Here is a 27930-nt window from a genome sequence, read left to right as displayed (position 1 = left end):
TTAATTATTGATTCAATTTATTTAATAAATATAAGCCTAAAGGATTGTTTGTTTTTTATTGTTTGAGTTTTGTGAGATCATGCTCTTTAAAGAAATGGACTATTTTATTTAGGATATAAAATTTGTAAGTATAAGGTTATTTATAGTATTTCTTCATCGTCTTTTCAGTATCCATGAGATCTGTAGTGATGTCCATACAATATTTTTAATAAATATAGATTGCCTCTTTTTAAATTTAAATATTATTTACTCTCCAAGAGTTTTATAGATTTTTTCTCTTTTAAGAAGGAGCGTTTAATTTTGTTAATTGTCTCCATTAATTTCCTGGTCTCAATTCTGTTGACTTCTGCTTTAATTTACATTATTTCTTTTCTTCCTGCTTTCTTTAGATTTAACTTAGTTCATTTTTTTCTAGTTTCTGTCATGGAAGATTTGGTGACTGATTTTAAATCTTTTATCTTTTTAACATTGCATTCAAAGGTATAAATTGTACTCTCTGCATTCTTTCAACTATATCAAATAAATTTTAATAAATTATATTTTATTCTTATTAATTTCAAAATTAAAAAATAATATCCTTCATCTTCTGACAATGTGTTATTAGAAAGAATGCTGTTTAATACCCAATACTTTTGTATTTTCCAGCTTTTATCTTTCTATTACTGATTTTTAGTCTAATTTCATTGCAATTTGAGAAAATAAATCATTATCTCCATTCATTTAAATATGTCAAGGTGTTTGATAATAAGGAATATCATCTATCTTCGCAAATGGACCATATGAATTTGAGTAAAATGAGTAATCTCATGTTATTGGATGAAAGAGTCTATAGTGGATAAGTTATATTCAGTTGATTTAAAGTGTTGATTTTGGCCATATCATTTTTTATTTTCCACAAATTTATATTTTTATTTGTGAAACAGGGGTACTTAACTATTCAACTATAATACTATTTTATTTCTCCTTATAGTTCTCTTTTTAACCATGACTTTTTATATTCTTTTTTATTCATTCAAATTAAGGATTTTTATTTCCATTAGATATTGACTCCTTTATTGTTTTATAACATCCCTTATACCTGATACATTTTTCTTCTTGGCAGTCTGCTGAATATGAAATTAATATAGTTCCTTCAAATTTCTTTTTATTGGTATTAGAATGATATCTCTTTCTCCAACCTTTTACATTTAATCTAAGTGTTCCTCTATATGTAATTTAATCTATGTGTTACTCTAAATATATATATATATATATATATATATATATATATATATATATATATATATATATATATATATATATTTAAGTCTTAGTACTTAATTCACTATGAAAATCTCTCTTTAATTGGCATATTCAGAAAGTTGACATTAAAAGTTATCAGTGATATAGTTGGATTACTATCTACCATACATGATAGTGTTTTTTATGTTACCCTTGCTCTTTATACCTATTTCTGCCATTCACACTTTTTCTGCATTTTGTTTTTTTACATATTTATATGTTTTAATTTTTGTCTTATTTTTTTGTATAATAATTATGTTTCTCTTTTTAAATTTTTTAATTAGTTGCCCTAGAAGTTGGAATATACATTAACAATGAATAAAATAACAAAGCAAGAGGAATTACACTACCTAAACTTAAAGTATACTACAAAACTATAGTAATTAAAACACAATGTAAAAAAGATACATGGACTAATGGAACACAAAGGAGAACCCAGAAATAAAACACAAATTCACACACAATGTTTTAGTCATCTTTTTTTGCTGCTGTGAGCAAAAGATCTGACAAGAACAATTAGAAAAACAAAAGTTTATTTGATTCAAGTGGGTCATAACCCACTTGAATCAAATGTATGAAAGATGATATGTCATGAACTTTGTAATGTTTTGAACAACCAATAAAAAAAAAAAAAAGTTTATTTGAGGGTTCATTATTTCAGGGCTCTTAGTCCACAGAAGGACAACTTCATTTCTTGAGATTTGAGGTGAGATAGAACATCATGGTGGAAGGGTGTGGTAGGAGAAACAGACTCAGTACATCACATCCAGAAGCAATGAGAGAGACTAAACTCAGATCACAGACACATATGCCCAAAGCACATCCCCAATGACTTACCTCCTCCAATCATACCCTACCTGCCTAGTTACCACTCAGCTAATCTCTAGCAGGGGATTAACATACTAATTAGGTTAAGGTTCTAACAGGGGATTAACACACTAATTAGGTTAAGGTTCTCATAATCTAATCATTTTACCATCAATTTTCTCTCATTATCTCAAAAGGGAGTTTTTGAGGGACACCTAATATCTAAATCATAACAGACGGTGAAGTTTTACAAAGTACCTAAGGGCACAGATTGGAAAAGGGGCAGTGTTTTCAATAACTAGTGCTGTGAAAATTGGACATCACATGTAAAAGTGAAACTAGACCTTTTGTCTTGCAGGCAACAAATATGATTAAAACCGATTAAATGCATATCAGAAAGATCTGAAACTATAAAACTAATAGAAGAAAATATGCCAGAAACACTTTACTACATTGGAATGGACAGGATTTTGTAGGGTTAAGATTGCAAATGCATAGAAAACAAAAACAATAATAGAAAAAAAAAAAAAGAGATTACACCAAATTAGAAAGTTTCTGCACCAAAAATAAAGCAATCAATAAAGTAAGAAGACAATTGACAAAATCAGAGGAATTATTGTAAAGTATATATCTGCCAGGGAGTTGACAAATAAATATGTGAGGCATTCCATAACTCAATGGCAAAAACACAAATAACCTAATTTTAAATGGACAAAGGATTCACCTGACACAGCAAGTCCTGTACTCCCAGCAGCTCCAGAGGCTGAGACAGGGGGATCAAGAGTTCAAAGTCAGACTCAGCAACTTAGCCAGGCCCAAAGCAGTTCAGTGAGACCCTGTCTCCAAATAAAATTTAAAAAATAGGGCTGGGGATGTGGCTCAAGGGATGAGTGCCCCCTGAGTTCAATCCCCAGTATGGTAAAAAAAAAAAAACGGACAATGGACCTAAATAGGTGTTTCTCAAAAGAAGCATACGAATGTGTAACAGGTGTTTGAAAAAATGTTAACACCATTAATCATCAGTAAAATGCCAATCAAAACCACAAGATATCACCTCACCTCAGTAAAAATAACTATGATCAAAAAAACCAAAGATGTTAAATGCTCCTGAAGATGTTCAGATAAGAGATACCTTGCTCAATGTTGGTGAGAAATGTAAATTAATCTACACATTATGGAAAACAGCATAGTGCTTCCTCAAAAGATTAAAACAATTAAAAAATTAAAAATAAGATTTTCATATTGTCCATAAATCCCATTACTCTGTGTGTGTGTGTGTGTGTGTGTGTGTGTGTGTGTAGTGTGTATCTATCCAAAGGGAAATAAAATCAGAATGTTTTTGAAACATCTACACTCTTATGTTTATTTTATACTAGGCATAAATTTTTTTTTAAAAAAAATGAAAACTACCTATGTGTCCTCAATTAGTGTGTAGATAAAGAAAATGCCTATAGGTACACAATACTATTCCAGCCATAAAAAAAAAAAATGAAATTGTGTAATTTGCAACAACACAGATGGAACTGAAATCATGAATTAAGTAAAATAAGTCAGGCCCAGAAACACAAGTTCCACAAGATCTCACTCACATGTATAATCTAAAAAATGTTTAGCTTACAGAAACCAAGAATAGAATGGTATTACCAGAAGATCGGAGTATAGGGGGGCAGAGAGGGAAGGAAACAGATGGATGATCAGATACTAAGTTAAAAAGGAATAAGAATTTCTGCTGTATTGTGCATAGGAGGGTGATGGTTGGTAATAATAATATACTCTAAATTTCAAAATTATAGAAAAAATATTTGAAAGCTTTCACCATAAATAAATGATAAATCTTTGAGGAGCTAGATATGTTTTACAGTTTTTCAACGTAACACAATGCACACATGCATGGTATACCACTCATATTTATAATTTCTATACTTTTATATGCCAGTTAACAATAACTTTAAAACTAATGTTATATGATTTCACAGTAATTATATTTATCTTATTAAAGAATCCTAATTTCTACCTTCTATTCCTTGTATTATCATTGCTTTCATCTATTTCACTTATACATAGGTATACTTAAGAGTAATTATATATACACATGTTTGTAGTCATAAATAATTGAATACATTTTTATTTATATTTTGAACACTTATCATCAATTACAAGAAATAAGAAAAAAGTTTGCTTAATCTTTAACTTTCACTTTTTTGTTATCTGATGCTATTAAATTTATGCAGATTTGAGCTTCTCAACTATATTTTCATTCTCTATAAAGTACTTTTTTTTAACATTTCTTGTAAGGCAGATCTGTGAGCATCAAATTGCTCAATTTTTGTTTGCCTAAGAAAGTGTTTATTTTTTCTTTAGTTTTGAAGAACAATTTAGCAGGTTAGCTGATTCTTCATTGGTGGATCTTCTTGTTTTTTTTTTTCTCTCAACACTTCAAATAAATTCTTGGAAAAATTGTGTGTAATTCTTTTTTTTTTTTTATTGGTTGTTCAAAACTTTACAAAGCTCATGATATATCATCTTTCATACATTTGATTCAATTGGGTTATGAACTCCCATTTTTACCCCAAATACAAATTGCAGAATCACATCTGTTACACACTCACATTTTTACATAATGGCATATTAGTGACTGTTGTATTCTGCTACCTTTCCCATCCCCTACTATCCCCCTCTCCTCCCCTCCCATCTTCCCTCTCTACCTCATCTGCTATTGTTCAATTCTCTCCCTTGTTCCCCCCCCTTTCCCCTCACAACCTCTTATATGTAATTTTGTGTAACATTGAGGGTCTCCTACCATTTCCATATGCTTTCCCTTCTCTCTCCCTTTCTCTCCCCCCACTCGTCTTTGTTTAATGTTAATCTTTTCCTCATGCTCTTCCTCCCTGTTCTGTTCTTAGTTGCTCTCTTTATATCAAAGAAGACATTTGGAATTTGTTTTTTAAGGATTGGCTAGCTTCGCTTAGCATAATCTGCTCTAATGCCATCCATTTCCCTGCAAATTCTATGATTTTGTCATTTTTTAGTGCTGCGTAATACTCCATTGTATATATATGCCACATTTTTTTTTTTTTACCATTCATCTATTGAAGGGCATCTAGGTTGGTTCAACAGTCTAGCTATTGTGAATTGTGCCGCTATGATCATTGATGTGGCAGTATCCCTATAGTATGCTCTTTTAAGATCCTCAGGGAATAGTCTGAGTGTGTAATTCTTATTTTTGTTTCTCTACAGATGAAGTATGTTTTTCCTCCATTTTCTTTTAGGATTTTTGTCTTTATATTTTGATTTCTATAGTTTTAAGTTATATTTCTAGGTACATGTTCTTTTATTTTTAGAGAGAGAGAGAGAGAGAGAGAGAGAGAGAGAGAGAGAGAGAGAGAGAATTTTTTTAATATTTTTTTTTTTATTTTTCGGCAGACATAACATCTTTGTTTGTATGTGGTGCTGAGAATCGAACCCGGGCCGCATGCATGCCAGGCAAGCGCGCTCCTGCTTGAGCCACATCCCCAGCCCTCTAGGTACATGTTCTAACTGTTGTTTTTCTTGCTTGAAGTTCTCCGAGTTTCCCAGATTTGTGGATTTGTATCCACTGGCCTTAATTTGGAGAAATTGTCCTTCATTATTGCTTCAAATAATTCTTCTGTCCATTTTTTTAAAATTTCTTCACCTTCTGGTATCCCATTGTGGTTATTGCACATTTTTATTATTTAATTTTTGCTACATTGCTGGAATAATTGCTTCCTCTTTCTAAAATTGTTTTTCTGTTAAATATTTAGTTTTACACATTTTTTTTCAAGTCTTCAATCCCAGAGAATTTTTTTCTCAGCCATTTCCAGTCTATTAATATGCCCATAAAAGGTATTCTTAGTATCTGTCCCAGTGTCTTTACTCCCTGTTATTACTTTTTTATTCTGTTAAAATTTTCATCTAAGCTTACATTATTATTTTGCTTTTGCATATCATCTTTCTACTGAAACCCTTGACTATTAATTGTATACTTATTTGTTTGTTTGATTTCTTGGTCTAATAATTGCAGTTTTTTACTTTTCTAAATTTTGTTCAGTCTCTTCAAACTTTGCTTTTAATCTACTATTATGTCTTGGAAATTTTTGTCGACAGGTGGACACTGGAAAAAAAAGGAGTTACAGTAAATAGGTCTTTATAGATTCAATGTCCTTTTAATAGGCTTCAGGATTTCTGCAAGCCTGAGGTTCTGCACTGTAAATATCATCAGTTCCTTTTGATTTATCTCCCCTTGTGTGGTGCAGGATGTCTGGAAGCAGATAGAGTTATGAATTTCCTTCTTCCATATGGAAGGTTAGAAGCAAATGAAGTTAGGTGCTTTCTTTCCCTGAGGAAGATTAATCTCTGATAAAATCCTCATATTTAGGGTTTGTTAAAACATTTTGGCTGGAGACTAAGCTTTCTTTTTTTGTAATATTTATTTTTTCGTTTTAGGTGGACATGATATCTTTATTTTATTTTTATGTGATGGATGCTGAGAATCGAACCCAGTGCTTCACGCATGCTAGGCGAGTGCACTACCACTTAAGCCACATCCCCAGACCCTAAGCTTTATTAAGAATACAATCCTCTAATTTTTTTTAAACTTTAAAAAAAATTGGGGGGGCTGGGGATGTGGCTCAAGCAGTAGCGCGCTCGCCTGGCATGAGTGCGGCCCAGGTTCGATCCTCAGCACCACATAGAAACAAAGATGTTGTGTCTGCCGAAAACTAAAAAATAAATATTAAAAACATTCTCTCTCTCTCTCTCTCTCTCTCTCTCTCTCTCTCTCTCTCTCTCTCAGAAAAAAAAAAATTTGGTCTTAGATGAACACAATATCTTTGTTTAATTCTTTTTATGTGGTGCTGAGGATTAAACACAGTGCCTCACAAATGCAAGGCAAGAACAATACAACTTAGCTACAGTTACAGCCCATCTAACATTTTTAAAGTGGTCACTTTCCTTCCCCATGCCAACCCTTTAGAGAATTTTTGCAAGTATTCTTGGTGAATACCTAATTGAACTTCTATAAATAAAACTAATAAAATTGTGGGTGCCTCCTTATGACCAGGTCTTTTTAGAATTTGTATCTCTGAGAGTTGTCCACACTATTGTTCCAACAATCCGTATATGACAGTTCAGATTTTCCTGCCATTCCACTGGTTTTTGTAGAGATTTCTGATAACAGATTTCAATTCACATATATTGTGATTTCCCATATCTGCCTGGCTTTCTGTCTAATTTTGGTGCTCATTGGCTTGCTGTGTGATTCTACTTCTCTGTGAATCTCAGAAGAGTTGTTTAGTTTTAGTTTTGGTCATCTTTTTATTAATATGAAACAGTGGGAACATCTAAGCTTCTTACACTCCAGACTATAAATACGAGTTGTCCCTTTAAATTTTGAAACTCTACATAAACTGTGATTACTTTTTAATTCTGTTAGAATTTCCATCTCTGCTTACATTATTCCTTTGCTTTTGCACATCATCTTTCTACTGAAGCCCTTAGTCTATTAATTTTATAGTTTAAGATTTTATTTGTTTGATTTATTGATCTAATAATCGCAGTTGATTTCTTTTCTAAAATTTTTTAAATCTCTTCAAACTTTGTTTTTTTTTACCGATTACTATGTTTGTAAATTTTTGTTGACATGTGGACATTATGCACTGGAGAAAAAGGATTTCAGGAAGTCATGGACAAATGTGGATACTATTTGTATTATGTATACAAATTTGTGTTATTTATGTTATGTGCACAAATATTGGAAAACATTAGAGGCAGTGGTCTGGAAGACATTTGAGTATCACCAGATGCGTCATGTGACATGGCATTATAAGGAAAAGACACAACAGATGTTCACTGTTTTCTACATAAACATAAAGAAAGACATCCCATCAAAATAGAAAAAAAAAGTCAACTTTGTCAAGCTTTTTCCAATAATTTTATTTGAATATTTTATAATTTTATTGTGGCAGGTGAATTGTTTCTCATTTTGGCCATAAATGGAACTTCAGCCAAACAGTGAAAGAGAGGTTTATTATTAACAGGCTTCTATGATAATGAACCAGAGACAGGGTGGCTTATAAGAGCAGGCATTTATTTTCCGCAGTTTTGAGACTGGTAATGACAGATCATGGGCCATCACTGTAAATGTCTGGTGAGGGTCTTTTTCCATTTGACAGAGTACCATCTCCTCTTTCTTTCCTCCCTTAGCATAAAGAGGTTGGAGAGCTCTCAGAGGTCTCTATAAGGACAGTAACCATTGTGAAGGCTCTGCCCTCTTGACCTCGTCTTTTTCTCAAGGTCCAACTTCCCAAAACATCACATTAGTGGATAAGATTTCCACATATGAATTTTGAAGAGACATATAGACTCAGTCCTTAATAATAGAACCCCTATGAAATAGTGAAAGTTTGACAAGAAGTAAAAATGCTAGAATTGATAAAATTAAAGCTCCCAGCTGTCCCCATGAGAAAAATGCATATCTGCTTATATAAGATCATCTCCATTAACAGAACCAACTCTATTGACAACACAGCATGATGCTGGCATAACAGTGGTGACTCAAGGCAGCAAAAAGCACCAAAGTCTGTACCAAAGACATCTGTTACATCCCTATACACTTATGTGGCAGTGGAGGTGATTTTAACGCAGAAAACAGGGGAGCTGGGGGCCCCTGCTGTAGAAGAGAACTTTTACTGGACTAGATAATGTAAGCCCTGTCCTGAAATACAGTCTGAGAAAAGAGTCAATTTCAGAGAGTCTTAACTAAATGACCTATGTATGCTCAACATTCCTTCTTTGCATTTTCTTGTTAGAGAAAGTAACAGGGAAAGTGATAACATCTAGGTTAGGAATTTTAGCTTCTGTCGGGTGGGCGTGGGGGGGACACTTCACTAAATCTGAGTTCCATTTTTAATTTTGTGATGAATGATAAACACATGTAAAATTAAGCAAGTTACTAGTCATTTAATGTAGGCATAGGGACTATTTTCAGCTCTTCACTATGTTAAATAAAATGTACTTTGCATTGAGTTATCAACTCTGCTAAATATAATTTGTGAGGAATTCAGATACCTTGTATTCCTAGTGAGTTGGATGTGTGCCACCTATTTGTCATCCCAAGGTGTTCCTTGTGTTTCTGCACTCTGCATTTCCTTTCTTTTATTTTGTCTTCTTGAACAAATGGTAATTAAAGTGACTCCTTTATCATGTACAGCCAGTGATTTCTGCATAATAGATATCACAAAATGTTTGTGGAATAAAATTAAAAATTGGTCACAGCAAGAGGTTTTATTGCAATCACTACAAGTTGATTTCCCAATATATAATTTGTCTATTTTATTATATTCAAAACAATTCTTCCTAATAATTTTGCATTCTAAGGCAGATTTTCAACTAAAACTGCCTGGAAATGCTACATTATTATACCTAAGCCCAAGATGGAATGTTTTAATATATGTTCCTATTAATGAATCAATTTTAACTATATTCATGCTCCTAGAACAGACTTTAAAACTATAGTTCTATTCACAGAGGTAAACATATAGTGTACAAATGATTATAAGATTAAGAATAATTAACTTTGTAAAACTTATATTTATGCAATACACATTAATTACATATGGATGGAGAATTCTGCCTGTAATTTTCATTTAAAGACAACTTTGTAACACATTATTAAAGTCCAATAGCTGTGGAAACAAATGTAATCTTAGTGACAATGTATACTCCTTTTAGCTTAAAAGAAAGGTGCAGTAAACCCACTTCATATAAAATAAAAATTTGTGAGAAATATGTGACAACTTATTCAGAATGATTACATGATAACCTAATTTAGGTAGTTTACACATGTCCGGTATAAAACAGTTTTTCTTTGTATGAAGTTGAAACCTTCCTTTCAAGAATAAGCAAACATTTGTTGTTGTTTTTTTTTTTTTTGTTTTGTTTTCCTGGGCATAAAGGAGACATTTAATTGTTTCTGTGATAGTTTTCTTTTTATTCTCATGTGATATAAGATGTAAATGGTTTTTCTTATAATGTAAGTTTCAGCTAAATAATAAACAAAACACTCACAAATTTGTGATTCTGCAATATTTTTCTGTCAGCATATACTATAGGTTTGGTGTGCTATACAGCCTCTGTAACACCTATTTTCTTTTCCCATAGTAAGTCAGATGGGCCACAGACAAACTTAAATTGTTATGATTTTGTTCCAATAAAGCTTTATTTACAAAAACTTGTGGCTTATCTGGACCATAGTTTCAATCATTTCATCAACGTCAGCCTATAAATTCTTTTGGAAAATTACATATATTTTAAAATATGTTAGCGAATAAATACTGGTTAATTTTTAAATTAACCTTAAATAACATTATGATTTTCTCATCACTTAAATTGTTTCTTATTATTTTCTTGAAAACAAAATTTGCCTTATTTTCTTTTGGAATCTTAAATACACTTACGTGATTGCAACAAATTTATATTCATTTGTAGAAGTGAAACCAATTAAAATAGTTGAAAGAAGACAATATGGAAATTTCTGGATAACTTTTCATGAAACATGTACTGAAAATACTGATTTATCCTTCAAAAGGGAATTAAAATATAACTTTGACTTACTTTAAAGTGTTTAGGATTGTGATAAAAAGAGATGATGTGGTATTTCACATCCAGCAAAAACAGACTCTGGTCATTGGTCAGTTTGCTCTTATTTTGAAATCTGTTCTGCTCTCCACCACAAGAAAACGAGATCTGAATAGCTGTGCTTTTTGAAGGTCTTATGTTTCTAAGTTTGACAAGTGACAACAGGATTAGACTATTTTATACTTGTTTCTTCTAGATAAAATTGGACCAGAGAACACCTCTCTCTTTGTTCCTCCAATATAACTGTAGTTGTATTAATTCACTAACTGAGGGGTTGAGATCTTACTTGACTGGAGTAAAAATTAATTACACTAAATTTTCACTATTTCCATTCTTTGTTTTTCTGGCATTTCTCTGATTCATATGCAAAAGAAAATAGTTAAGAACTCTAGCTAAGCATCATTTCATTAAAGTCATTTGAACTAACCAATTAGATTATCTTGTAATTGTGTTGAATAATGTATTGATCAGGTAATCTTTAGAAAAAGTAAACGTTACCATAGTTTGAAATCATAGTAAATGTTACCATAAAAATAAAAAAATTAATTTAATGAAATCCTTTGTAAAACATCATTTCTAGTTTAATAAGAAAATCAATTGTGAAAACATGGATTAATTAATTTTATAACTATGATAGAATTTATCATTTTATGCTTTAACTTCAATATCCCATTTTGCCACTAGTAACTACAAATGTAAAAACTTATATCATGCTGTTTTAGGGTATAGTCCAAGAAGAGGAATAGCTGGGTCAAATGGTGGTTCCATTCCCAGTTTTCCAAGGAATCTCCATACTGCTTTCCAAATTGGCTGCACTAATTTGTAGTCCCACCAGCAGTGTATGAGTGTGCCTTTTTCCCCGAATCCTCTCCAGCACTTGTTGTTGTTTGTCTTCATAATGGCTGCTACTCTTACTGGAGTGAGATGGGATTTTAGAGTAGTTTTAATTTGCATTTATCTGATTGCTAGAGATGATGAGCATTTTTTCATATATTTGTTGATTGATTGTATATCCTCTTCTGAGAAGTGTCTGTTCAGGTTCTTAGCCCATTTATTGATTGGATTATTTGATATTTTGGTGTTCTTCTTATTGAGCTCTTCAGATACCCTAGAGATTAGAGCTCTATCTGATGTGTGAGGGGTAAAAATTTGTTCCCAGGATGTAGGCTCCCTATTCACCTCACATATTATTTCTTTTGCTGAGAAAAAATCTTTTTAGTTTGAATCCATCCCATTTGTTGATTCTTTGTTTTAATTTTTGTACTATAGGCATCTTATTAAGGAAGTTGTGGCCTAGCCCCATGTGATGGAGCATATTACAGGGACACCGCCACATCAATGTTTATAGCAGCACAATTCACAAAAGCTAAACTGTGGAGGCAACCTAGATGTCCTTCAGTCGATGAATGGATAAAAAGAAAAAAAAAAGTGGCATTTATACACAATGGAATATTACTCAGCAATAAAAAAAAATTTTTATTGCTGAGTAATATTGGCATTTGCAGGGAAATGGATGGCATTAGAGAAGATTATGCTAAGTGAAAAAAACAAATGCTGAATGTCTTCTTTAATATGAAGGGGGTGATTCAAAATGGGGTTGGGAGGGAGAGCAAGGGAGGAAGATTACCTCTAGATAGGGAATAGGGGTGAGAGGGAAAGGGAGGGAGAAGGGGAATAGCATGGATGGTCAAAGGAGACCCTCATCATTATGCAAAATACATATATGAAAATGTGAATTTGGTGTCAACATACCTTATATATAATCAGAGATATGATAAATTATGGTATAATGATGTATTAAGAATTATAATGCAAAAATAAGTAAACAAAAATAAATTTAAAAAGTTATATCAGGATCAACTACTTTTTTAAATGTATGCATGCGAATGTCCTTTATAAAATATATGCATGTGAAACATTATCTTCTAGTGTTGCATTTTAAAGTCTATTAAAGTCAATTTGATATAAAGCAAAAAGATCCCTGTCCTAGTTAAGTGGTATAAGTTAATCAATCTCTAACCATTTATATACTACATTGTATAGATAAACAATGAGTTAGTATAATAATTAAAATAAAATATTAATCATGTAGCACAAAGTTTGAGACTCCATAGATCTTGGTTTCCTTCCGCTGAAACAGATCATTCTAGTGATGATAATTCTTAACTAGAAAGCATAAAGCTTCAAAACATAAGTTTTTATTCCACTTCACTAAAAATAAATTTATTTGATTCTTTGTTATATACAAAGCCAATTTGTCAGTCATAGAAATCATTCATATATCATGATGTACTAAATTTCTGAAATGCGAAAAAAAATTTTTTTTTGACCATGTAAAGTTTGTTTCTGGGAGCAAAGATTAAACATCCGGTTTTGAAATATTTTCCAAATTTTTTTATGATTATATTTCAATTTTTAACCTATATATGAAATCAGAAAATTAAACCTATTTATAAAATGTATTTTAATGAGGATAATTCATTCATGACTTATTTTATTAAATTCTAAAATTAGTGCTCTGAGCTGCATAACACCCTGCTGATGACAATATTTTGTATATGACATTTTATATTTGTTTTAAATGAAAGCTTTCTACTGCCTCCTCTAACTTCAAAACTGCTACTCAAAATTAAATCTAGTAATCATTTTTCATATCAAGAAATTTTAAATGAAATTCTAGTATATTAAAGTATTCAATAGCATTTTAATTTTTTTGTGGTATTGGAGATTGAATCCAGTACCACTACCGCTTAACAACGCCTGCAGGACTTTCTTATTATTATTTATTTATCTTTTAAATTTTGAGAGTGGGTCTCATTAAGTTACTGAGGATTCAAATTTGAGATTGTTTTGCCCCAGCATTCAGAAAAGCTGAAATTTCAGGTCTGAGCCACAACATCTAGTTAGTCTTTGTAATTTTATTTATTTTTTCCTATGCATAAGCCTGCAGTTAGCAACTGAGGTCTACATACACAAAAAAATTAAATAGATCCTTTAGGGGATTAAAGGAAAATGACAGGACAAGAATTAGCTTCGAATTCTCTATTTTCTTTTAAGTATTCTGGAGATATATATATATTGTTGATAGATCTTTATTTTATTTATTTATATGTGGTGCTGAGAACCGAACCCAGTTCCTCACACATGACAGGCTCTATATACTTTTTTTTTTTAATAAGCAAAAATGAGAGTATATCTTCATCAAAATTGAAACTAGATAGCAGTGATGACAGCATACTATGAAAAATTTGTGCAATAAAAATTTTTCAATTTTAGAATTTATATCAAAATACAATAAAATGCCCAGAGTTAAATTATAACAAAACAGATAGTAGGTATATTTCGGGTGTCTGTCCATATGTGATTAGGAGAAATGGAGAAAAAGGAAAGCTAGTCTCCTCATTGTGAAACAGCAAGAGCAGAAGAGGACCAGAAGGCATATCACACCAAGGACTTCTTTCCTGTTCCATTCTAGAGATGACTGTAGATTAGTTTAAAACTCTAGCCCCTGATGTAAAAGGGAATCTTTTCTTTATTCCTATTTCAGGTAATTTATCATTGGCATATAGTAAATATACTGACTTTTGTATGCATAGCATGTATATTGCAAATTTTCTGAATCCATTGACTAGTTGTAGAAGGTTTTTGGTGAAGTCTTTGTGGTTGTCTATGTATAAGATTAGTAATAATGTGACTTTCTTTTTCCCAGTTCGTGTGTTCTTTCTTTATTTATTTTGCCTAATAGCACTGCCTAGATTTTAGTAAGATGATAATAAAAACAGTAAAATTCCACATCCATGTCTTATTTCAGGCCTTAGAAAATTTTCAGCTTTTGCCCATTCAACATGATGTTAATCGACTTATTTTATATTACCTTTATGTTGATTGATGTTCCTTCTATACCTGATTTCTTAAGAATTGTAATCATGAATGGGTTTTGAATTTTGTCAAATACCCTTTGATATCCACTGAAATGATCTTATGCATTATAACCCTCATTCTATATATGTTGTATATCATGCTTATTGATTTTCACTTGTTGAAACATCCTTGCATCCTGAATAAATCTCAAATGGTCACAGTGAATAAGCTTCCTAATGTTATAGAATTCAACTGGTTAGTATTTGGCTAAGAATTTTTACATTCGCATTTATGAAAGATATTGACCTGTACCATTCTTTATTTCTTTATTTTTTTTGTTTTAACCTTGTCAAGTTTTGGTATGAAGGTAATGCTGGCCTTGTAAAATGAGATTGAGAGAATCCCCTATTCTTTTATTGTCTGGAGTGATTAAAGAAAAATTGGTATAGGTCCTTCAAAATTTTTTGTAGAACTTGGCACTGAAGTTATCATGTTGTAGGTTTTATTAGGACACTTTTATTACTGACACAATTAAAATAGCATGTCAGTTAAAAATATATTTAATTAAAAATGTTCCTGAGAAATTCTCAGTGGCCCCTTCCTAAACTGCTGACTTCAACACAAAATCAAGACAAATGTACCTCACTCTTATTTGTGTGCCTAGTAATGAGAATAATTTACAATTCTATCAAGCATGTAAAAGAGCACAAAACTGTAGATAGTAGGTCCCTCCCTTGTTTTCAGTCTATCAAAAGCTAAAAAGGACAAATGTTGTTATGACTTAGAAGATTATATAAATGAATAATGAAATTCCCTGGAGGTGAACCGATGATGAACATACTGTTGATTATAGACCAATTACATTTTGCAAAGACAGTATTATTTACCCTTCAGGTCTCATTTTATTGCAGTCCTCCTTGCTTCAATAATTGGTATCACCAGTTTTGCAATTCCTTACATGAGTTAATTTGTGGTCAACTTTGATTCCTCCTTTTGGCTCATTCCATAAACTTTATTTTGAGCAAATTCTATTGGTTTTATTTCCAAAATATGCTTCAAGGGCATTCTTTCACTTCCCTTTATTCCTGTGTCAACAGCTATGTTTAAGTCAGGGAAAAAGTATTGATGTTTGTAAACTTGTATCCTCTAATTTCTCACACAAAAGGCTGTGTCAACTTAAAAAAAAAACAACAAGAAAATATAAGTAAGATTATATCTCTTTGTTCAAAACCTTCACTAGCTTTTCCAGGCACTAGCAACAAAATTCCAACTATCCATCTGGAATGGTGACACAGGCTTGTAATCCAAACAGTTTAGGAGGCTGAAGAAGGATTGTAAATTTCAGGCCAGCTTCATCGACTTAGCAAGAATCTGTCTCAATATAAAAAATAATAATGATTATAATAAAAATGGCTAGGGATATGGTTCCGTGGTAAACCACTCCTGGGTTCAATCCCCAGAGTGTGTGTGTGTTTATGTATGTATGTGTGTGTGTGTGTGTGTGTGTGTGTGAATCTCAAACCATCTACCATGATAACTCAAATATCTACTGCTATATTTTGTTATTTCCCAGTATAATATGTGAAAAGCCAAAATCCTGGCCTGGCTTTTCTCTGCCTGCAACTCCACTCTCATAATTTATTGTCTCATTTTCATCCTTTAAATCATGTCTTAAATATTGCCTTCCTCACCAAATCTTCAGGTGTTTCTATTACTATCATCCCTATTTCCTTTCTTCATAGTACTCAATAAAATTATTGTCAAGTCATTTTTTGAGGGATATTCTTATTTAATTTTTTCTTACCTAGACTTAGACAATTATATTTTTAGTTTTTGGCATGCAGCCTGACATTATATAATTCCAAAACGAAGTTGGGTAAATAAATGAGTGAATGTCTGATCATTCTCACAGTTCTTCTAATAAGTGGTCTGACAATAATACAATAGGCAGCCAATTTAGTATCATATAGAAAAATTTATTATATCCTTTAAAATTAAAAGAAAATGCTGAAAGCATACAAATATTTAAGATAAAATCTACTTGTTTCTGCATTCTATTGATTAATTATGATAGCAAAATAGATAATTAAAATTATCCTAAGTATCACTTAAACACAAAAACAAATGCAATAAATGTTCGTAAAAATGCAGTATTGTTAATAGATAAAAGACAATATAAAATAATAATTATAATCATTTAATTATTATAATCATCATCATTTTTCCTTTTGAAATATGTAGGAAAATTTAGGACCATATCAACAAATGAAACACATTAATAAAAAATTAAAGTGAATGTATTAAAATATTTTATTTGATCCAAAGAATTTAATATTTATTTTTATATCATGATATTAATAAATCTGAGAATTGTGTTCCATGATAGTCTCAAAACAAGTAAAAGTATAATAAATTCATGTTGTTGTAACCAGTGTGCATTTCCAGAATGCATGATGACATAAAAAACTAATATGGATTTCATCAAAAATAGAAAATTAAAAAAAAAAATTTAGGAAGCAGTTGAAACAAATTACAAACCAGGATTACAGCTATGACATTATTCATTCAATTCCTCTTATTGAGTCATAGGAATAGTATTTAAAGGGCTTACCTTTATAATGATATAACATAGTTGATGTCATTCTGAAAGCATAAACTGGTTTTATAGGGAAAAGGAAAGTCCTAATTAAAACCAGTGAAAAGAAACACTATCATTTTACTTATGATCAATTTTACTTAAGTGGAAAATTAATTTCATTAATTTGAGAGAAAATATTGTTCCAATACTAAGTATGTCACATACATTGGAAAATGATTTTAGAAAGAAATAATATTCGATTTTGTCTGATATGTGTATGTAGCATAAAGAATATAAGCTATTAATTTAATATAAAATATAATGGAATTAAAAAAGAAAACACATTAATAGCATGTGGAAATTTCTATTCTGTAAGGTGTATTAACAGATATAAAATACATAAGTTTATTCCAATAAAACCTGTTTCAATCACAAAGTTTTTATGAGAAGCAAAGAAGAGGAGGCTGAAGTGACATTACATTATTGCTCTCTCATAACTGAGGTAAGTGCAGAACCAAGGTGAATTTCAACCCACTGAAACAGAAACTAGTAAAATCTTTGCTGCATATTGCATGTAATAATCCTGGAGTGAGTGGCTAAGAGTTCTGTGGTCTAGCTAGTTCTAAGTAAGAGCTAAGTTCAGGGGAGGAGTTTGAAGAATATGTATAGCCCAAATAGGAGAGCAAGTTCTGTGAATAAAAGGGCTTTTTTTTTGTTTTTTTTTTTTTTTGGTACCAGGGACTGAACCCAGGGGCAAAAAACCGTTGAGACAGATTCTTAGCCCTTTTTATCACCCTCTTTATTTTTCTTTTTGAAAAATGGTCTCTCTGAGTTGCTTATGATTTCTCTAAGTTGCTGAGGCTGCCTTTGAACTTGAGATCCTCTTTCTTCAGTCTCCCAAGCAGCGGGAATTACAGGCATGTGCCACCATGCCTAGCAAAAGGGAATGAATAAGGTAGAATGGGACCCCTGGGTTATTGCCGAGTTGCTGCTTAGCTTGCTGACCTGGTCCTAATTGGAAAACTGAGCTGTTTTAGAACTTTCTTTCCTTTCCTTGTCAGTTAAGGAAAGGGAGTCAACACTGGAGAACAGCAATGTTTGTAAACTTCAGTATGGGTCACACAATTCTAGCCATATTCTTGACATTTTTCTGTTCTTAATTGTAAAATGTTTTAAAAGTTTTTTTTTAATGTCAACAGTATTAAGGCATGAAGAGTTAGAATTAAACCCAAACTATGAAAATGTATCAATGTTTTCTCTTTTAGAGCACAGCACATTTAATTTTTTTCCTATATTTCTAGGAAGATGTACTTTATCATTATGCATTCACAACACTTCTCTATTCCCCTCACACCCACAGGCATACGCTTTCAGCAGTTGGTGGATTCTGTTCGTTCATTGTTGTAGGAAGTTCTCAACACAGATAACAGACATGGTAGGAACAGAGGGGATATCTCATTTGAAAGAGAGAGAAACTTGTATGTACCGAGATTAAATGAAAGCTAGTTGATTTCTTGTGTTATGTTAGAAATTATGCCAAACATTTAATATATTATGTTATCAATACCTCTGTGTAGAGTGCTCTTGTCATCTTAATTTTACAAATAAAATATACTGAGGCCTTGGAAGGTTAAATGAACATGGCCAAGTTTAAAGAGAGACATAAACTCCAGAGTGATACTTGAAGCTCTTCTGGATAGAAACAGTGAAAAAGTAGCTTGATACATCAAAGCTGTAGCTGAACATTGCCTTTTGAGACAGCTCCTAGGACAAATAGTCATTTTCTAAATGAGTAGCTGAAATAACCTTGTTCTTGAGGAGGTGTATTTCCTGTGCAGACCAGGACTGTTTGCAATATGCATTTTGTTATATTTGATCATTAAAATGAGGAAGCTAAGCATGATATATTATTTGTGCAATGAAGATATTCCTGTTTAATTGCACATTGACAGTTTTTGTGGAATTTTGAGTTTCAAGGGTTTGTTTTATGAGTCCAACTCCTTACCATGCACTTTGTCATTCTGCAAAGTGAATATTAAGGTAAAGTAAGAAAAATGAGATTAAAAAAAAAAAAAACATTGAATTTTCTCATGGCCACATTGCTTGTTGGCAGTAGACTTCATATTTGAATCTTATTGCCAAACTATTGCTATGAAAATTATTTATAAACAACAAAACTAAACAGTGTACTATATTTGTGTTTTTGCTCCTCATCCAGCATGAACTAACTTAAATAAATAACATGCAAACAACTTTTTTTTTTTTTTAGTCAAGAGTCAGACATAGGTGGTTTATAGCAAAACAAAGTTGGGCAAGCTGACTTTAACCTATGTCTGATATCTATATGTAAATATTTCTCCTCTTTTACTTACCTGCTATTAGTTAGGATAGACATGCACATTAAAGGAACAGGACAACTAGAAATCCAGGGCATGGCTTCCTTAAATTTATATTCTTGTCTCTTTTAGCTTAAATCCTAAAGTAAGTCCAGGAGGAGGAATAAGCATGGGTGCAAGAAACATATAATTTCTATAACCTTCAAATTGAACTTTCAATTATAATATGGAGAGAGAAGGGCTAGGGAGGTGGCTGAATGATAGAACACTTGCCTAGCATGTGTGAGGCACTGGGTTAGAACCCAGCACCACGTTAAAAAAAATAAAATAAATGTATTGTATTTATCTATAACTGAAAATATTTTTTAAAGACAAGAAGAAAGGAAAAGTGGATAAATATAATTGTTTGTTGGAAAGAATATTCAGAGAGTGAGAGAAGATAGAATTGAGAAAAGAAGTAACGACAAGATATGAAACATCACTCCTATTGTCAAAAGAGATGGAGACAAATGTGTAGATGTGAAGTCAGCAAGTGGGAAGTTGAAGGATGTGGTTCTGATAGGTGCTTTTCTGTCAGATCAACTCCAACACCACAACAGCACCTGGTACCTCCACACAAGGGCAGCACAGGTTCTGATGCAAGGCGGATTGTGTTCCAGTCTCCCCTCAGGTGCTTACTATCTCTGTAGCTTTCATCACTTAACTTAAATTCTCTTAGTCTTCAGTTCCTCTTATAAAATAATGATCACAAATAAAATTTAAGAAGGAGGCTTGGAGATGCTAAATGAGGTAGAGAAGTTCCTGTCACATTAGGGAACCATAAATATTAGCTGTTTCTAAACTATTACTAATCTTGTCTCTCCTAAATTCTTCCTCTTTATAAAAGTGATCTGTTTAAATCATACCTAAGCTTTTCCCTTTACTGCTGCATCTACAATCTTAAGTGACAAAAATGATTAAAAGTCCAAGTGCCCTGGAATGATATATAAACTCTTCTGGGTTTCTGCAGCTTCCTTACTCTGCACTTGAAACTTGCCTGGAGCACCTGCTGCTACAGCATAAACCACCTGCAGATCCCTACAAGAATGCTTCTGTGTCTCCTCCCCTTGCCTTGCTAAGTACACATTGTCTGCATGGAGCTTTATTCTTCACTACTCATTTACTTTATTGTTAAATTCTATCACTCATTCGACATCTCAACCAATACTGGTCTTACATAAAAATCTGTATTAGTTAGCTATTGGGGCATAACAGACTATTAAATATTCAGCTACTTAAGAACACATACAAACATTTAGTCTTACTTTTATGGGGCTAGCTTAGGTGGAGCCTCTGGCTCAGGCTCAATTGCAAGATTGCAATCAGGATGTCAGGAGGAATACATTGGTAAAGTATGTTGCCTTTGAACAAGTAAAGAGTATACAGAGAGTCGTCTTTTATCTGTTTCTTACCAACTGCCTTCAGCTCAAAATAACATTCAAGTCAAGGTAGTATATAATAGAAGGACATATTCTGGTATGCTTTTTGAGCCTCTGCAATATTGTACCTAAAACAAGTAAAGACGTGAGTCTCCAAGTCAGATAGATGTTGTATCTTTGTGTCCACTCTTCCAGGAAGTCCCACTGACTGTTCAGTTCTGACAAAAGTAATCAAAATTATCACATTATATTAGAGATATTTGACTTTTTCATAAATCTTAGCCCTTGAACTCCATGACATCAGGAACTATCTTAAACTTCTCTTTCTGCAGCACAGTGGAGAGCACAAATTAATTACTAAAAATATGTTTAATTGATTATATAATAAAATATATAAGTTTATAGCCACTTTTTTAATGGGTGAGAACTATTTTTCTGTAACACAAATTAAATCCCCTTCAGCATAGAGAAAGCATATTTTCATTCTCATGCAGGAAACACTAAATAGAAAAAAATAGCAATGTTTAAAGAGAAATCTTAAAGTATAATTCAAAGGGACTAAATTAATGCTTTGTATAGAAATAATAATGTCAATATATAGCATTGTTCAGGAGGCCACAGCTGTTTAATATCTACCCAGAACTTCAACACAATTGAGCTCTTGCTAATAGTGAGAGATGAATTAGCATGCAAAGCATGCTTATTGAATTCTTTAAAAGCATATTATGAAATATTGTTACTCAGTGGATTTTAAGAAGACTGGGTCAAAATAAAAATCACTTATCAGCATATATGGAGAGAAAATATTGTAATTATTTTACCTCTGTACCACATTTCTGAATAAGTGTCAACAATTATAAATTGTCTTCTAACAGAAATATTAAGTTGAATTACTTTAGTTTGTCATTGAGATACTTCAGAACAATTACTAGCTTCTGTAAGAAAATAAACATAGCAATCACAATCTATTGGATTTAACAAGTAGTATTTATTATATAAAACTTTTTAGTTCAAGCTGAATGTCACAATTAAAGAGCAAAATTATTCTTGGCTGAATGAGGTATGAGTTTTTGTACTATACAAAGAAAGGTAATTATCAAGTTGATTCAAAGACATTCATGAATTCTTACATAAGCAAATATAAAAGACTGCACTTTCTTGAACTGTCTTCCACACTTTCAAAGCAATTTTCTCTGCCCCCATGTGAAAAGTTTCACTGGGACATGAGTTAAGCCACAGTTCCTGGGGATAACAACCCGTCCCTTCTTAAGCAATAAAGCAACAGTCCTTTTTTGTGGATGTGTCTTCTGGTCAAAAAGTACATGTCAATACACTTGTACCTTTGCTGGAGTTTCTGTTCTTCCATTTTTTAAATTGTTCCTCAAAGTAGCCCCCCTACACAAATCGATATAAACACCCTTTCTTGCTTATTCTCTTAGAAACAATTTTTTTTTTTTGGAAGCTACATTTCTGATGCATTTCAGTTTAGGGGAGAGGGTGGGCTTTTATATTCTAATCTCACTGCTTATTTTAAGGTATAATTGATTTTATTTTATCTAGTATTAAAAATTTAAATTTAAGTTAGTTGTGCTTCTAAAATAAATCACAGAAGAAAATTATCTTTCTTGTTCTTTATCTATCTGAGTTCTTTTGGAATGTTAATTATAAAATGTGAATTAAAGGTCAAATAGTGAAATTTAAAAAAAAACATATTTTATTACTAATTTGTTTGAGGAATGAATTTTATAACACTATAAAATTAGGAAAGGTGAATTGTTTCCCAATGTGTTTTCAACCCTTAAATTCTTCAGGACATTTTTGCAATAACACATTTTCTAAAGTTTTTAAAAGAATTGCATTTTTACTTATTTTTGGTCATGTGTTAAAAAAATGAAAATAGGGCTGGGGGCATGGCTCAGAGGCAGAACACTTATCTGTCATGCGAAAGATCTTGGATATAATCCACAAGCACTACAAAAGAAAATAAAAGAAAGAAATCAATATTTTTTCAACTTGTAGATAATACAAACCTCATTATTAGAGAAATATAACAATGGAATATATACTTTTCCTGGAACAATCATGACAGTCATTAAAATATAGGAAATTTGATCTCCTTCTTCACTAAATGTCAGACTCGCATGTAGGAGTTTCAGTAATCTTCTCACTCTTAGATATGGTCAGCATTCTAAATAACATTGTTCATTGTTCAAATATACAACCTAGTTATACATTTATCTTACCAAATAATTATTTCATCTAGATTTTGAAATTTAAAAGAAGTTTATTTTTAAAGGAAGGAAGAATTGGCATATGGCTTGTTGAAAAAAAAAGTATGGTAGTAATAATTGTTCTCAATAATCTGATACATACATACAAAAAAATCAAATAAAAAGTAAAACCTGTATTGAACCCCACTTGATGCAGAACCCAGAGTTAAACATTAAGATGTATTCAAACTGGAATTTGGGAACTTTAATTTCATAATATATTTAAATCTACAATAAATGTATAATTTTCAGTAGTTCAACTATAAAACAGTAATTATTATTAAATACAGTAAGGATTTATTTATTACTCTTATTTTGTCTAAAAACAATATCCTATATAGTTTCCATTCTGTTTTTTTCCATCTCTCTCTCTCTCACTCTCAAACAGAATTAAGAAATTTTGTATCTTTTAAAAAGATTTTAAGGAATCTCCATTAGTGATATTTTTCCTTAAGTGCTAATGATGCCATAAAAATTTATAATGTGCTTATTTCAAATAGTTTCCATAATTATGAAATGATTTTATTAATTATCCTTTGTCCTTTAAAATATTTTTATTCTAGTGTGACTTGCCATTTTTAAAGTATTACAATTATTAAAACAAAATATTTCCTTTTCTTCCGTTTGCTTAACTGCTAATTTACACATTTGGAAAAAGCATTACTAAATTAAAAAGAACATCATAAAATATCAGACACATGACTCTTCTATTTTTCATCCAAAGTTAAATTTAAAGGTAACAATTAAATTTAACCAAAATTTGTATAACAATTTATTTAATTGTATGTTAAAATACAGAGATATAAAAATCATAAGAGTTTAATAAGGTGTTTTAATTCTTGTTTTCTTTGCATTAATTTTAAATTTCAGCATTTGAAAGATCATTTTCTGATTAACATCTTCCTGATGTGTGTTACTTTGCAGTTGCCTGGTTTCAATTTCCACCTGAAATATGATACAGTTCAGCAATGTCATTTTAAAGAGATTAAGTATCCTGGTGTGTGACAAAGTGAACTCAATTTTAAATTATGCACAGTGAAATAACGAAAACAAAATGAAATGAAAACTCTATTTGTCAGGGGCCTGCTATTGAGTATGTAAATCATTTACAACACATGTTCTCTTCTCTTAAGGCTCATTTTTTCATACTATTGAGTACTCTACTCTCCTTAACCTATTTTTTAACTTCTCTGTTTATATGTTTACTTGAAATGCAGATCACACATATCTCCTGAAAATTTTAGTTACATTTTATTCATATGTGTATTTGGTTATCTTGTCCCAAGCATAAAGAATAAATGATAAATTAATTCAAAAACAGAGATAGCAGAAATAGTCAAAACTTATATCCAATCTCTTTCCTTTTCTAAAAGAGAGAGAGAGAGAGAGAGAGAGAGAGAGAGAGAGAGAATTTTTTAAATATTTTTAATATTTTAATATTTTTTAGTTTTCAGCAGACACAACATCTCTGTTTGTATGTGGTGATGAGGATCGAACCCAGGCCGCGCACATGCCAGGCAAGCGCGCTACCACTTGAGCCACATCCCCAGCCCCAATCTCCTTCCTTTTTATATGGATTCATTTTATAGTCCAAAGCTTAAGTGGGATATGGTTTTCCTAAGGATCATTACAAAGAAAAAGATAATTTTTTCTTGTTACTGATGGTGTTAAAAGCTATATTTGAATAAAAGCAATTCCCAAATTTACACAAATAATTAAGTAATAATGCATGTGTATTTGCTTGGGAATTTTCTTTTCCAGACAGATGACATACTACCTCTAATTATACTCCCAACATCACTCTCAAAACACTCCTAACTGAGGTGGTAAATTTTATGCATACATTGGGATACTTCTAAGCAAAGCCATACGTTTGCATAGATATGCAATGCTTTCAAAAAACCTTGGAATTTTGCCATTATATTTTATTATCTTCTTAAGACCTTCTGATGCAGAACGGAAAAGAATGATTAATTTCATCCATAAAATATTGCAAGAAAATATTACAACCACTTGAAATTGTCTCAGTAGCCTTCAAGTGATGTGCGAATCCAGGCAAAGTCTTTTATTCCAATGTTGTTTGCTCTTTCCATTAATAAATGTTGTGACAGTTGAACTCCCCCATGTATCACCAGGCAACTTGTTAATGCAAAGTTTACATTTGTTAGAATTCATTGTCATAACTGAGAATACAATACCATCTTAACAGAATTTTAGCAGCAACTCAAAAGGGCAAAACTCAAAAGGAAAAAAAAATTACAAGGTTTTGAAGTCTAGATTCAAATTAAGTGGTTTACTACATTTCTAATAAAAGGATAATTGGCTCAGATTTGGAAATTTCTTTTTAGGGTTGGTGGGCATATTGAGGTGAACATCTTGAAGGGAATCTGCATAAGTGTGTAAGTGAACAGTTTGCTCCTGGAAACAGACTCTCGCCTAATATTTTATCTCCAGGAATTCTCTGAAGCATAGAGTAAACCTATAACTTGGGATACAATCTTATCTTTCATGACAAGTGTTTCATGGTATAAGAACTGTGGGTGCAGTTACTCTCAATTCCCTGCTCCTCCTAGTGGTTATTCATCACTGAAGCTGGAAAATTTTCCATTCTGCACTGTGCTTAAAGAGTTATGCTGCACATGATTTTTCTGATGGTGGCAATGCTATGAACCATGATACGTATCTCAGCTTCCCCTCTTCTTGTTAGATGATCTTTTATTGGCTCATTTGATGAGAACACTGTGAAAAACTTCAAACCAAGAAAGTCGCTCATTTTAACACTATAAGATTATTTTTTTAAAAGAGTTTATACTGTTTCTAAACCAGGATCTAGAATGACTCTGGAGAAAACATACCATTTGTTATCTGAAGAGCAAATGCATGAGGTAAGGTGAATTAAAAAAATTTGATGTTTCATTTATATATCTCAATGTCTATATAAAGATCTCAAAGAGTTCTGTGAGACATACATATAACATTCTTCCCATAAAATAGTGCACACACTATATTTAAAGCCGAGTATTATGTCCACACATGCTTAATTGGAACAACTTTTTTCAAAATGAATTAAATATGTCAGGTAAGGAATGGAATGATTTTATCATCATTTAGTTCAGTTTAATTTAACTATAAATTATAATAACTGGCGCAATCATGGATTGAAGAACCTTATGCAGAATTTTCCACAAGTGACTAAGGGCTTGTATTCTAAATTTGTGTTTCAATTTTCTCTTTATTTAATCAAATTATACATCTATAACTTTTCCAAGTAACACAAATAATAGACCAAAATATATAGTTTTATAAGGGACTAAGATAGAAATAGTCATCAATTTACTAAGGTAAGAAATTCCTTTCTAGTTGTCAGATACAGCCAAGAATATTTTATAACAAAGTTATTGGTCAAAATAATATTGTAGAGTTGTTAAGTGATGTACTGGTACCACCAAGGTGTAGTCACAGATAAAAATTAAGTGAAAATATCATTAGATAAAGGGAAAGTGGTGTGAGACAGGGAATCAGAAGATTCACACCCCTGACAAGCTTTATAAATTTTAAAAGGATGTTAAAACGTTTCATCTCTGTTATGTTTTCATTTTGGGGTTTATCTGTTTTGAAAGTTTGACTATGAACTTCAGCTTCTACATGTAGTTTCTAGCTGTTATTTCAGTAAAATCAGAAATTTCCTTTACTAAGTGAGACCAAAAATTGATTAAGGGCTTTTTATTCTATTTGGCAGACAAAATATCAATCAGTGTCTGAGTCCGTTATTGATGAAATCAAATACTTTTATTCATAAGCAGCCTGTGTTTAAATAAGCCTGTTGGCACACATAACAAAATAGGTTCAAAAATAGTAGTTGGATTATTTGTATGTTTTCAACAAATTGCATTGGTTATTAGGCTCATATCATGAAGTAATTAAGGTTATAGAAAGCAATCTTAACTACAGATCCAATATAGACATGGATGTGAAGAAATAATGAGTGTTCTTTTTACAATAATGCAGAATATCAAAACATTGAGGAGTATAAAAATCAAATGTAATAAAATAATAAATACACACCGGGCCAACTGAAGCATGCTAACTATGGCTGCAGTCATGCAGGTCTTGATAAAATGTCATGAGTGGAAGACATCTCTCTTGTCCATTTGTCACGTCAATCCAACACTTTGTAGGAAACTCTTTTCTAAAAACAATCTACTTCTGAAGTACCCCTGAGAATGTTTTGTTGCGTATTTTCCAGTAGAGTGAGAGTAAAAGTGTAAAAGGTTGACTGTTTTTGTCTTGTGGCAGGAATCCATCAACACAGGGATCTATATCCTATAACTTAAGCATACCAGTGGTGAAATATACTAGGCATTGTACTTTCCATTTTTTTTTTCTGAAGTGTTTTTCATAAGAAAAGACTCCTTGTAAATATTGGTAGGAATCCTATGAAGGAAAAGAGCCTTTATTACTGATGTTCAACAGAATGTATGACAAAACCCCTTTGCAATAGATTCCTATCTCTTCCTGAAGTGATGTAGAATTCAAGTAAGTAGAGGAAAAACAGACAACCTAATTGGGAAACAAATCATATGATGCCAGAAAATGTGGACCTTAGGCATGTGAGAGCCACAAGAAAGTTTCTTGGGTAAAGAATTTCAAGAGGACTTGATACTTCTGTTAATTTTTGTTTTTAAAAAAGATTATTGCATTTTATAAGAGATTATGTTTCAAAG

The sequence above is a fragment of the Marmota flaviventris genome, chromosome 5 (assembly GCF_047511675.1).
Source record: "Marmota flaviventris isolate mMarFla1 chromosome 5, mMarFla1.hap1, whole genome shotgun sequence".
Classification (NCBI taxonomy): domain Eukaryota; kingdom Metazoa; phylum Chordata; class Mammalia; order Rodentia; family Sciuridae; genus Marmota; species Marmota flaviventris.
The sequence above is the reverse complement of the archived record's forward strand: the minus strand, read 5'-3'. Positions refer to the sequence as shown.